This window comes from Mesocricetus auratus, unplaced genomic scaffold, assembly GCF_017639785.1.
Source record: "Mesocricetus auratus isolate SY011 unplaced genomic scaffold, BCM_Maur_2.0 Super-Scaffold_100038, whole genome shotgun sequence".
Lineage (NCBI taxonomy): Eukaryota > Metazoa > Chordata > Mammalia > Rodentia > Cricetidae > Mesocricetus > Mesocricetus auratus.
In genome coordinates this window covers 3,697,897-3,711,505 of record NW_024429216.1, presented here as the reverse complement: position 1 = coordinate 3,711,505, position 13,609 = coordinate 3,697,897, and the positions used below count along the sequence as shown (strand labels likewise).

The 13,609-nt window shown below is 48.6% G+C and overlaps 1 long non-coding RNA gene across 1 annotated transcript; it reads right to left on the bottom strand.

Moving 5' to 3' along the window:
• Positions 1–6,347: 6,347 nt before the first annotated feature.
• Positions 6,348–13,567, bottom strand: LOC106022559. Its single transcript, XR_001197512.3, has 3 exons — positions 13,067–13,567; positions 12,432–12,536; positions 6,348–7,663 (listed from the first exon to the last, which is right to left on the bottom strand). It is a non-coding gene; the product is annotated as an uncharacterized LOC106022559 (long non-coding RNA).
• Between the last annotated feature and the right edge of the window lie 42 nt (positions 13,568–13,609).

The following is a 13,609-nucleotide window of genomic DNA, read 5'->3' as shown; positions in this document are numbered from 1 at the left end:
CTAACTGGTCAAGAGTTTGCATGTTAGTATTTCTCTTCCCAAGTTGAGAGTGATACATAGAAAAGAGCTCCTACTGATTCTGGCTGTAAACTCAATAGCTGCCTAACGTAATAAAAAGGTGGTTCTAATATCACACCTTCTGTCTGTTGAAGGAAGAACTGCAGATGTTGCCACTGGGATAATTGAAAAAACCACAAGGAAAAAGAAATCCAGGCTAAGCCTGCTCGGGAGGCAATCTTCTCCAATCATATATAACTTTCTCAGTACCTCTAGACTGTGTATCCTCAGGAAACCTGAAAAAAAATGCCCAGCTGGGACATCTGGTCAACCCGCATCCAGGAGAAAGAGAACGAAGTCCAGCCCAAACATTTGATCCACCTGCTTCATCCATGAGAAAGAAAGGCTCACCTGTGGGGGAATACTGATCTTCCACGATACATTCCCACTTCCTGGTCCTGCCTCTGAGATATTGATAAGGACTCTGATTTCCCCCTGTAGTCAGAATGGGACAGACTCACTTTCAAAACTCTACCTCTCTGCTTTTTCTCGTTTGGTTTTTGTTTTGGGTTTTTTATGGTTTTTCAAGACAGGGTTTCTCTGTAGCTTTGGAGCCCAACCTGGAACTCTTTCTGTAGACCAGGCTGGCTTTGACTCAGAGAGATCCACCTGTCTCTGCCTCCCAAGCGCTGGGATTAAAGGTGTGTGCCTGGCACTGATTTTTGTTTTGTTTGACTTTAATATTTGATTTTTAATTATATGCATATGGGAGAGTTGTGTGCACTTGTGGGGGAAGGTGACTGCAGAGCCCAGAAGAGGGCCTTGGATGCCCTGGAACTGGAGTTGCAAATGGCTTTCAGCTCTCAATGTAGATGCTGGGAATCAAACTCAGTTCCTCTGTGAAAGCAATTCATGCTCTTATCCCAGAGTTTCTCAGCCTGTGGGTCACTACCCCTTTTGGGGGAAGGGAGTCAAGCAACCATTTCACAGAGGTCACCTAAGACCATCCACATATCAGATATTTACATTATAACTCATAGCAATAAAATAATGTTATAGTTGGGGGATCACTATAAACATGAGGAACTGTATTAAAGGGTCACAGGATTAGGAAGATTGAGAACCACTGTCTTAGCCACTGAGCCATCTCTCCAGCCTGAGGATGAGCACATTTATTGGCAGAGTATTTATTTCCCCCTGAACCAAATAAGACTTGGGTTTCATCCCTAAAGAATCAAGAATTGGACCCACCTGCCTCATGTGGGTCCTCTCGGATGGCCTGAAAGCCAGCCAGTCAGGTTGACCCACCCTGCCACTACAATGAAAAAAGAGATGATGGAGAGTAGGGAAAGGTGGAAGGGGCAAGCGGTGTGTGTGTGCAATGGACAGAAAGAACTGGAGATGTGACAGCAGAAGTGACAAGTGTGAGAGAGTACTGAGGTCGATGGTGGGACATGTCTATGCCTAGTGGGGTTAACAGGGTAGTGTGCAGAAGTCTGGAGCTTACGAAGATGCAGACTCGGCCCCCAAGCACAGTTCTGAGCCATGGGACTGCCCTGAATCTGGGCAATGATGGAGGTCCAAGATAAGAAATGGTTAGCTTTTCTGGATTAGACCTTCTCAAAGGATCACTGTGGTCCATAATGCCGATGAGGGCCACGTGTGGTCGGCGATCCTGATGCAGCCAGGGGGGGGCCGGGTTAATGTGCATGGTCTGTGTTAGCACCTAACATCATCCAGCTGTGATTGATCTATGCCTAAGCCTGGAGCCATGTTGATACCCACGGGCCGTGCTGCTGCCAGGGGCTATATTGATATGAGTGTACTGTGCTGCCACCTGAGGCTAAGGTGGTATTTGAGTCCGTGCTGCTGCTGAGGGCCATGTCTGGGTCCAAAGTCCTGCTGCAGCTGTGGTCTGTGTTGACGTCCCTGACCCATGTTAACCACCAAAGGCTGTACATCTGTCTATGCAGCAGCCTGAAGTCATAAGGATGTCCACTAGCCATGCTGCTACTGGGGGACCCATACTGATGAGTGACCTGCATTGCCACCTGAGGCCACGTTGACGTCTGTGGTCCGGGCTGCCTACAATGGCCTTGTCTGGGTCTGTGGCTCTATTTTCCCTGGGGACCATGTGCATAATCTGTGCTGTCACCAGAAATCGTGGGAGCCCATGATCCAAGCTCCCATTGATCGTAAAGAACAAGGAAGCCGTTTTTGCAGTGGTGCCGATGACTGCAGACACACAACTGAGAAAGAGGGACATAAAAGTCTTTGGTGGCAACCCCCACCCCCACCCCTACCCCCACTCCCACCCCCACCCCCACCGTCACCCCCACCGTCACCCAAAGAAAAAGTAACAACCTAAGCAGGTTTTTCGAGATAGGATGTCTTTGTATTGTTTTGGAGCCTGTCCTGGAACTCCCTAGGTAGACCAGGCTTGGTCTCGAACTCACAGAGATCCACCTGCCTCTGCCTCCTGAGTGCTGGGATTAAAGGCATGTGCCACCACCATCCAGCTTCAAAGAGAACTCTTAAAAGTGTAAGAAAGAAGCTGGGTGGTGGTGGTGGCACACACCTTTAATCCCAGCCCACCCCCCCAACTCTATGAGTTTGAGGTCAACCTAGTTTACAGTGAGTTCCAGGACAGGCTCCAAAGCTACACAGAGAAACCCTGTCTCGAAAAAAAAAAACAAACAAAAAGTGATAAGGATCCTGAAGCGTAGCTCTCCATACCTAATGGCTTCTGGCAGGGGAGCAGCAGGGAAAGACTCCACTCTGTTTAAGGGGCAGGCCACTGAGAGTTTGACCACCGTCCAGTGACTTTGCAAATAACACGAATTGGACTCTTTTTATTTTGTTAGGGGGGAAGCAGACACGGAAGGACTGGGAAGCGAGTGTGATCCGGGTGTGTGATGTGAAATCCCCAAAGAACCAATAAAAGCATTATATTGAAAAAGGAATTGGGCACTGAACAATGGGTGAAGGAGGAACATCGGGATTAATGAGGTCTTAATGGGGGTTCAAGGCGACAATGTTTCAGTGTGTGACCAAGCACAGACTAGCCGAAGAAACAGCAACGCCCACATGTTTCCTTACTTACAGCCTCCTGTTAACCAACCCAAAGCATGATCCATCCCTTGCCCAGCCTATCCGTGCTGTATACACACCCACCAGCTAGTCACTAGTATCTCAGTCATTCAATGATTGTGGACAGGGAGTCACTCACCCTGTTTTTCATCGTTTCTTGGTGTTTAAAGCAGTGAGATCAGGAGGAACCAGTGAACACTTCCCGATCCCTAGAGATGGACCAGGGACAACAGAGACAAGGCTGGCTTCACACTGGTCATGCTGTCCACCCACTCTCATAATGAAACTAGGAGTGCCAAAACTCCAAACAGTCCTCACTTTGTAAGGGACTGCGTCTACCTCACACATGGCTCAGTGGCCAGAGTGAGCTCGCCATCTAGTGGACACTCTGGGCTATGGCTGACATGATGCAAATAGAAGATCAGTCTGATGGGACTGTGGATTTAAGCACCTTGAAATGGTGCATCCGACAGCATCCAGGTTGAGATTTAATAATAAACAATGTACCCAGTACTTACTTATGTGAAATAGAATTAGGTGTTGGAGAGACAGCTCAACGGTAAAGAGTAGCCCTGGTCCAGCTCCCAGTATCTACATGGTAGCCCATAAACATGCAAAGCTCCATTCCCAGGGGATCTGATGTCCTCTTCTGCCTTTTCCAGCAGGGCACATATGTGGATCACAGACACACAGGCAAGCAAAACACATAGGCATCAACTTCGAGAATGAGCAGAATCAGGACTGGGGGTGTGGCTCGGTTGATAGAGCACTCACCCAGCACGTAGGAGGCCCTGGATTGCAACAGTGAGGGTTAAAAACTGGGCACCGGAGCCGGGCGTTGGTGGCGCACGCCTTTAATCCCAGCACTCCGGAGGCAGAGGCAGGCGGATCTCTGTGAGTTCGAGGCCAGCCTGGTCTACAGAGCAAGTTCCAGGACAGGCTCCAAAGCCACAGAGAAACCCTGTCTCGAAAAACCAAAAAAAAAAAACAAAAAAAAAACTGGGCACCGTGGTACATGCCTGTAATCTCCGCACTTTGGGAGGCGAGGGCAGAAGGATCGGGGATTCAACATCCTCCTTATGCGTACAGTGAGTTGGAGGCCAGCCAGGGCTACTTGAGGCCCTATTTCAAAAATAATAATGATTCCAAGTGAAGTGGCCAGACCCGTAAAGACATGTGTTGTCTCTCATACGTGGGTGCTAGCTTTGAATCTTCAGCTATGTGTGTGTTGAAACTGGAGCACCCATAGAGGTCAGGAACCGAGTGAGAGGCGGGCAGGGTTTTAAGGGCGGGGAGGCCAAATGCAGATGGCGTAAAGAGATGGCGAGTGAGAGAGCAAGAAGGGCCACATGGGCCAAGGGAGAGGCAGGATAGGTGAGGGACAGGGACGACTAACACTGAAGTCCTTTGAAAATGTCATTGTGAGAGGCAGGGGGATCTCTGTGAGTTCGAGGCCAGCCTGGTCTACAAAGCGAGTTCCAGGACAGCCTCCAAAAAAACAATACAGAGAAACCCTGTCTCGAAAAACCAAAAAAAAAAAGTCATTGTGGAAACCTGCTTATTGCAGGAGCATCCAAAAACATACATACATACATACATACATACACACATACATATGTAAATAGTTTAAATGGGGTTGCCCTTTCTAGATGTCATAGGATGTTGCATAAGAAGCCCACAACCAAGAACAGGATGCCTCTGTTGGGCCTAAGAAGGCTCGGATGTGAGGTCCAGTGTAAACTCCTGAGCCTGACTAGAGTTTGGCGACCTGTCTCTGGCCTGTAACCTCCACGTGGGGGTGACTCAGCGAGGCCTCCTGTAAGACTGTCCCCTGCCTGGCTACCTGTCAGCTTGGTGGAATACTATTGGCCCTTACTCCTCACGTCACCTTAGCCCATCCTGAGAGTCCCATCCCCTACCTCAAGCCTCTGTAAGTTCCTGCCTGTTGGAATAAGGCGAGATCCTGCTTCCACAGACTCCCGACTCAGTGTGTATTTCTCCTAACTAGGAGTGGGGAGGGTTTGACACTCACCATCAGGCTCAGCCCCGGGAAGAGACTGGCTGGACCGGCCCTTCGACACAACACCGGACCCAGCATACCTCTTTTGCCGAAGTTGATCAGTAGGGTCCTGTGACGCCCAAACATCACAGGATTGCTCTTGCTTACCTTCCAGACCTTCATGGTAAAATCCTACTGCTTAAGATACCACCTACTTGGGTGGTAGAACATGAAGGAATAAAGCTGGTACTCACCTGGGAGTTTCACCACTACTGACCAGCTATCATAGTGCTAGAAGGTGTTATGCAGGTTACCAGAGGAGACAAGTAATCATTAATTTTACACAGCTGTGAATCCCACTAGCTACAATAACGGCCAAGATACGTCAACTGATACAAAGTGACATGAGAGTAACCAACCACTTTCTATTGGACTTAGAGCCCACTCCACAAGACAGACAGATCCTATGCCAAGAACCACTAAGGACCTATTGCTAGACAGGTCATGGGCTATAGGTAAAAACCTATTACTTTGCTTAAAAAAACATACTCCTAATGATTTATCACTACACCCATAAATCAGTACTTCTGTCTTGGGGTTTCTACTGCTGTGAAGAGACACCATAACTGTGGAAACTGTTATAGGGAAAACATTTAACGGGGTGGCTTGCAGTTTCAGAGGTCCAGCCCGTTATCTTCACGGTGGGACATGGCAGTGTAGAGACAGACACGGTGTTGGAGAAAGGAGCTGAGAGTTTTACATCTTGATCTGCAGGCAACAGGAAGTGGTCTGAGATGCTGGGCGTGGGTTGAGCATGTATGAGACCTCAAAGCCCGCCTCCACAGTGACACACGTCCTCCAATAAGACAGTGCTTACACCTCCCAATAGTGCCATGCCCTTTGGGGGCCTCTTCTTTCAAACTACCACGGTATCTCTCACCCCTCACCCAAGACGGGTCTTCTTGAGGTAGATGGTTGAATGAATGTTTCTGCCCAGGCAGGTCCCACGCCCTTGAGCCCTAAATAAACACACAGACACTATAGTAATTATAAAAACTGTTGGCCAGTAGCTAGGTCTTCTTATTAGCTAGCTCTGTCTTAATTATTAACCCATTTCTATTAATCTAAGTATTTCCACATGGTCTTGGCTTACTGGAGAACACCAGACACGTCCTCTCTTTCTGGTCTCACATGGTGTCTGCTGTCTGCCGATTCTTCCCAGAATTCTCCTTGTCTCCTAGCTCTGCCTATACTTTCTGCCTCATTGACCACAGTATTTTATTCATCAACCAATAAGGGAAACATATATATAGAAGACGTCCCCATCAACAGATGGCAATCAACGTGGAGTCCCTCATCTGGCAACAGGCAGAGAACAGAGACTGCTCTTCCCGAAATGACACGTCTATAACATGCCCACTTCTGTCAAGGGTGAGAGAACATGGTGAAAGAAGGGACAAAAGATCCTAAGAGCCAGCGGTGATGGATGTCTACACTGAAGCCATGTTGCTCTGTTTGCTTGTTTAGAGGTAGTGACACATAGGAACTCACAGCAATTGTGAAGACAGGCGCAAAACCTGGACAACTTCCAGTCAGACAAAACTGCAGCATGGGGTGGGGGTGGGCACAAATCCCCATCCGTAGCAGAACAGCTGAGAGCTTCAAGGAAATGGAGAGTCCATTTCCTTAAAGGCGTGGCCCCTAGTAGGTCTACCATGATCTAGCAGAAGGCCACACACCCAAGGGTGCATGGCAACCCGAGGCAGACTAAATGAGGTTTTTTGTTTTCTTTTTAGACACAAATTTGGGGGAGGTAAGGAAGTATAGGTGCATCTGGGAGAGGTTAGGGGAAGAAGTAGGGGACAATAACACCAAAACATATTGTATAGCAGGGCAGTGGTGGCACACGCCTTTAATCCCAGCACTTGGGAGGCAGAAGCAGGTGTATTTCTGAGTTCAGGCCCACCCTGGTCTACAGAGAGAGTTCCAGGCCAGGCTTCAAAGTTACAAAGAAACCCTGTCTTGGAAAAAACAAAAACAAAAACAAAACCTCCCTCATCTGTCTTTCCTACACCTCTTAATTCAGCCCAGTAACATCGGGATCCTCAGTATACACTTTCATCCAATCAGCCACACACTCAAAATGTTCATTTGGTCAGTCATTGGTCTGGTTCAAGGCTTCTGGCAAACCATCATCACTGACCCCCCCCCCCCCCCACGGAAACTCTTCTCAGATATCCTGCTGTTGGCCCAAGTCGTGGAGATCCTGTGGTTATTGTTCCTCAGGACCAGTCCCTTCACGAGCTCCAGCAGGTCATAGATGGGGTAGATGCTAAGATGGGCCCGGAATGTAGGTCTAAGTGGTATCTGAACTGGTTGGTCTGGACCACTGGGACTGCTCACCTCAGGCAAGGGCAGGGCCAGCTCTCCTAGGCCCATGGTAAGGCATTTTCTTAATTAGTGATTGACTTGGAAGAGCCCATTGCGAGCGGTGCTATCCCTGGGCTGGTGGTGCTGGGTTCTATAAGAAAGCAGGCTGATCGGCCAGATGATGATGGTACAGACTTCGTAGACTTTCTAGATAAGAGGTGGGGTGGAGGGGGAAGTGGGGGTGCAGGAGGAGAGGAGGGAGGGGGAATTGGAATGTAAAAAATAAATTAATGGAAAAAAAGGAACGAAAGCAGGCTGAGCAAGCTATGGGGAGCAAGCCAGTAAGCAGTATCCCTCCATGATCTCTGCGTCAGTTCCTGCCTCCAGGAACAGTCCCTGTTTTGACTTCTCTCGGTGATGGACTGTTATCTAGAAGTGTAAGCCAAAAGGGGGTCAAGACCATTTGGGGGGGTTACCCACGGAAACAGCTGGCCTGAGCTAGTGGAAGTTCACTGAGTCCGGACTGACAGTTGGGGAACCTGCATAGGACCTAACTAGACCCTCTGAATGTGGGTGACAGTTGTGTGGTTTGGGCAGTCTGTGCAGCCACTAGCAATGGGACCAGGATTCATCCCCCTTGAACTGGCTTTTTGGAGCCCATTTTCTATGGAGCGATACTTTGCTCAGCCTAGATATGTGGGGGGGGCTTGCCCTCTCTGAGGAGTGCATGGGGTGGGGAGAGGGAAGGTGGGGGGAACAGGGGGAGGGAAGGGAGTGGGAACTGGGATTGGTATGTAAAATGAGAAAAGATTGTTTTAAAATAAAAAGAAATGTTTAAAAAAAAAGTGTAAGCCCCAACTTGCTTTGGTCGTGGTGTTTTGGGTTTGCTTGCTTGTTTTCAGTTTTTTAGGAGAGGGTTTCTCTGTGTAACAGCCCTGCTTGTCCTGGAACTTTCTCTGTAGACCAGGCTGGCACTGAACTCATAGAGATCTTGGTCATGGTGTTTAATCACAGCAATAATAACCCCAACTAAGACAAGCGTTCACTGGAAAGGGAGACTAACAAAACCAATTTAAGGGCACCCAGCAATTGGAGGGCAGTGATGTGAACCATTGGTTTCTGGTTACCCTGAGAGAGTGTCTTTCTTCATAAGAATTACACATGGGAGGCCGGGCATTGGTGGCGCACGCCTTTAATCCCAGCACTCGGGAGGCAGAGGCAGGCGGATCTCTGTGAGTTCGAGGCCAGCCTGGTCTACAGAGCGAGTTCCAGGACAGCCTCCAAAGCCACAGAGAAACCCTGTCTCGAAAAACCAAAAAAAAAAAAAAAGAATTACACATGGGAGTATTTGGGTGACTGGTGAAGGGTCAGTCAGTGAGGGTGCCTGATGCCAAGTCTGAAGGGGTGAGTAGGATCCCTGGGACCCACAAGGTGGAAAGAGAAACCCAACTCCTGCAAGTTGTCCTCTGACCTCTCTGTGAGTGTTGTGATGTGCATGCTTGTGTGTGTGTGTGTGTGTGTGCACTCACATGAACGTGTACATGCATGCACATGTGTGTAAAGGAAATTAATAAATACATAAAATGCAATATGAAATTTTTCATCCAGGCATGATCGTGCCTGCCTTTAATCCCAGCACTCAGGAGGCAGGGGCAGGTGGATCTCTGTGAATTCCAAGCCCGCCTGAGCTCCACAATGAGACTATCTTAAAAAAAAACAGTAGAAGAAAATATCCAGATATTGGGGTGTTGTGTCACCATGTATTCCAGAGGATTCAGAGAGCAGAGTGACTGACTATCATAGCTCCCTCAGAAAGAAACCAGGTTAAACTGCATGACAGGAAAGGCATAAAAAGTCCTCACCATATAATATGTCAGTGAATTTACTAAATTGTAATATGAACCTAAGCGTGATGGTGCATGACCATGGTCCTAGCACCCAGGAGGTGGAGGTAGGAGGATCAAGAGTTATAGGCCATCGTGAGATACATAGGAAGTCTCTCTCTCTCTCTCTCTCTCTCTCTCTCTCTCTCTCTCTCTCTCTCTCTCTCTCTCTCTCTCTCTCTCTCTCACACACACACACACACATACACACACCCTCTCATATACTCACACTCACTCCCACACACTCTCTCACACTCACACATAAACTCACACACGCGCCCGCGCATGCGGACTGGAAAGATGCTGATCAAGAGCAGGGACTGCTCTTGCTGAGGACCCAGGTTCGCTTTCTCACAATCTTTTGTGACTCCAGTTTCTGGGGATCTGTCACCGGTTCCTGACTTCAACAGGTGCTACATGAATGTAGTACTCAGACACCCATGCAGGCCAAACACCCATGCACACAAAATAAAAATATTTGCTTAAAGGAAAAACTAGAGGCCCGGTTTTGGTCGTGCATGCCTTTCATCCCAGCACTCGGGAGGCAGAGGCAAGAGAATCTCTGGTCTACAGAGTGAATGCCGGGATAGGCTCCAAAGCTCCACAGAGAAACCCTGTATTGAAAAACAAAAAGAAAAACTGGAGCCAGGCAGTGGTGGCACAGGTCTTTAACCCCAGTACTGTGGAAGCAGAGGTAGGAGGATCTCTGTGAGTTCAAGGCCAGCCTGATCTACAGAGTGAGTTCCAGGACAGGCTCCAAAGCTACAAAGAAACCCTGTCTTGGAAAAAGGAAGGAAGGAAGGAAGGAAGGAAGGAAGGAAGGAAGGAAGGAAGGAAGGAAGGAAGGCTGGAAATTTTTAGTTACATTTATTTTCATGTGCAAATAAGAGAGACAAAGAGAGAGAGTCAGACAAACAAGAGACAGAGAGAGAACATATATAGAAGTCAGAAGAATTGCAGGATTCTGTTCTCTCTTTCAACCTGTGAGTCCCAGGCATTAAAATCAGGTCATCACACTTAGTGTTAAGCACCTTTATCAGCTGAGATGTCTCTCAAGCACCCTCAAAACACATCGTTTTTATAATTTTTTTTGGTTTTTCGAGACAGGGTTTCTCTGTGGCTTTGGAGGCTGTCCTGGAACTCACTTGGTAGTCCAGGCTGGTCTCGAACTCACAGAGATCCGCCTGCCTCTGCCTCCCGAGTGCTGGGATTAAAGGCGTGCGCCACCAACGCCCGGCTAATTTGTTTATTTTTATTTTATGTGTATTGGTTGTTTTGACTGTATATGCTCCGAGTGAGGGTGTCAGAGCCCCTAGAACTGGAGTATAGACAGTTACGAGCACATGGCTGCTGGGAATTGAACCCGGGTCCTCTGGAAGAGTAGTCAGTGCTCTTAACCACTAAGCCATCTCTCTAGTTCCTCTCCCTGCAAAGAGAAAAGAACTTAAAATCTAAAATCAATCCATTAAAAATATGTGATGTATGTATGTAAATATTTCTTCACAGCCACATAGAACACAGGCATCAGTAGAGTCATCCCACCTCCTGCCACCAGAGGGCACACCAGGCTTAGTTAGGGCTCCATTGTGAATTTGGCCCCTGCAAACTTCTTGACATCCTTTTAAAACACTGAGGATTCCTAAAGTGAGCCATGTGAAATGGAGAAGTGGGGTATAGTGACCCACTCCAAGACCTTGAGGGTCAAAGGTAGAGGGATCAGGAGTTGAAGTTTAAATTGAAAAATCTCAATGTCAGGTACAGGATACTTCCCTAGGTATCCTGGAGGTCTTGGAGCCTCTAAAAGCTTCCAAAATGATAGAGAATTGTCATTGCTCTTAGCCACCCATGAGAACTAGATAGTAAGACCCTGAGAAGACAGAAGACACAGAGAAATCAGGCTAAAAGGAATCTGGAAGTTTCCTTCCTGCTGCCTCAGGTTCATAGTTCTGGAAGGTGCTGGAGAGGCTGCTAATGGGGAAAGGCATCAATGATTTCACCCAGCTGTAGGCTCTGCATGCTACAATACCAGCCTGCAAGGCAAGGTGTGCTCAGTGGTATAGTAGTGCCACAAATGTCCCAGGCAGAACCAACTGCCTTCTGATTGGATCTGAGGCCCAATCCACACAAGGGGTTTCATGCCTGGTACTGTAAACCTGACCAAAAATCTATAACTCAGAGGGGCATGGATGGACTCCAGGGGGAATCTCCTGCTGATGGCTTCCTAGATAAACATGAAGTCAAACTGCCTCCTAAACATGTCTGCTTGTATACACAGACTAATGCAGCTCTCAGCTGCAGGGACTTACACATGGCCATAGCTGAGAATAGGGTTTTTTGTTTGTTTGTTTAGTGCTTAACCTAAACAAGTCATTTCTGTCACCTCTCCTCCAAGACCAAGGAGACATGGATAAGGGGATGATGGATAGGCTGTAAGGACCAGAAGATAGGGAAGAGAGCCCTAAAATGTTGTCTTCTGGATATGACACGGACATTACAAACATGAGCACACAGCAACCGTGGTTACATGCACACGACCTGCCCCACACACCCCTCAAAAAAAAAAGGCATGAAAGTAGGAAGAGGGCTAACTGGGGAAGGGTTAGAAGTCAGCAAGAGCAGGAATGGATAAGAAAAGTTAAAAGGGAGCCTGGCGTTGGTGGCGCACCCCTTTAATCCCAGCACTTAGGCAGGCAGAGGCACATGGATCTCTGAGAGTTCGAGGCCAGCCTGGTCTACAGAGCAAGCCCCAGACAGCCAGGTATGTCTGGAAAACCTTGTCTTGAAAAAGAAAAGTTAAAAGGGAGTGATTTTGACTACAATGCACTATATACAAGTTTGGACTAATTTAAAACTTAAATTACTATAATAAATTATAGCAAACCCCTCAATATCAGGGCAATGATAATCATCGAATACCCCATGGCTGTTGGGAACCGTCAGTGGACACTAGGGAGAAGAGTGAGCTTTGCCCCTTGGAGGTCAATGGTTAAAAAAGAAAGAAAGAAACTCTGGAAACACCTCAGAGTAACCCCCCCTCCACATGCCTACGAATTCTATTTTGAGGATCCTCGATCTCTACTTCCGGTTCTTACCTCCAGTCAGCTCAGAGCTCCTCAACGATAATTGCTTTATCAACTTCTTTTTATCATTGTGAAGTAGAATACACACATACGGTAGATGCCCTGTGGACCAGATTGCTAAAAAGAACAATGGACTTCAGACTCAGTGGTAGAGCCCCTGCCTAGAACCCCCCAGTGAGGGGCTAGGGGTTGGGGGCGTGGCTCAGTGGTAGAGCCCCTGCCTAGAATCCCCCAGTGAGGCCCTAAGTATGTGGATTTCTAGAATGAAACCATTTTTATTACTGTGTGTGTGTGTGTGCGTGCGTGCGCGCGCGTGCGTGCGTGCGTGCGTGTGTGTGTGTGTGTGTGTGTGTGTGTGTGTGTAAGTCAAAGGACAACTTTCTGGAGTCGGTTCTCTCCTTTCAAGCCGTGGGTCCCTACTAAATCAACCTTCAACCTGGGAGGAAGAGCACTCGAAAATGAGCGTGCAGCATGTCCAAAGGTCCTGAGATGGCGTTTGCCCAATAATCCAAAAACAGTAATGCCATTTCTGCCTGCCGCAGTGTGGAGTGTGCCCAAGCCTGCTGGTGGAAGGAACGCCGCACCGGCACCCTCGTCTGTTGGTGCCCCACCCCCTCTCCAGCCTACACAGGAACGTCCTTCCTTACCCCGCTGTACCGCCTTCCACCTGTCCGTGGTCCCTGCGCACGTCTCTCTCGTCGTTTCTCCGTGGGTGTGATGGAGCTACAGCATATTTACTTGTCAGAGGCTTAATTATTCATCCGCAGGAACCTGCACAGGGAGTTAAGAGAGGCCACGGGGTCAGGGTGGAATGGAAAAGGGGTGGACAAGGAAGGAGAGGTGGGGGCGGGTCCAGAGTGGGATCCCCACAGTGGAGTGTCTCTGGCAGAGCGAGGGGTTGTGGAACACGGATGGAGAGGAGCTAAGTGTGGAGAGGAGAGGTGGGGGCTTGGTACGTTAGGAAAAGGGCAGGGGGAAAAGAGGATGAGGGGCGGTTTGGACGGGGTGGGTGTGGAGGGGCCCGACTGTGGGTGGTTATGCTGGGAGAGACAGCGATTGGGAGCTGGAACGCAGAGAAGAGTGAATCAGAGGGTTCCGAAGTGAACGCTTGGGAGTTCAAAGACTGGAGGGAAATCACGCCTGGCGGGCTCGGACTGCAAGGAAGTCTGAGGCAGGGGCGTGGCCGGGGG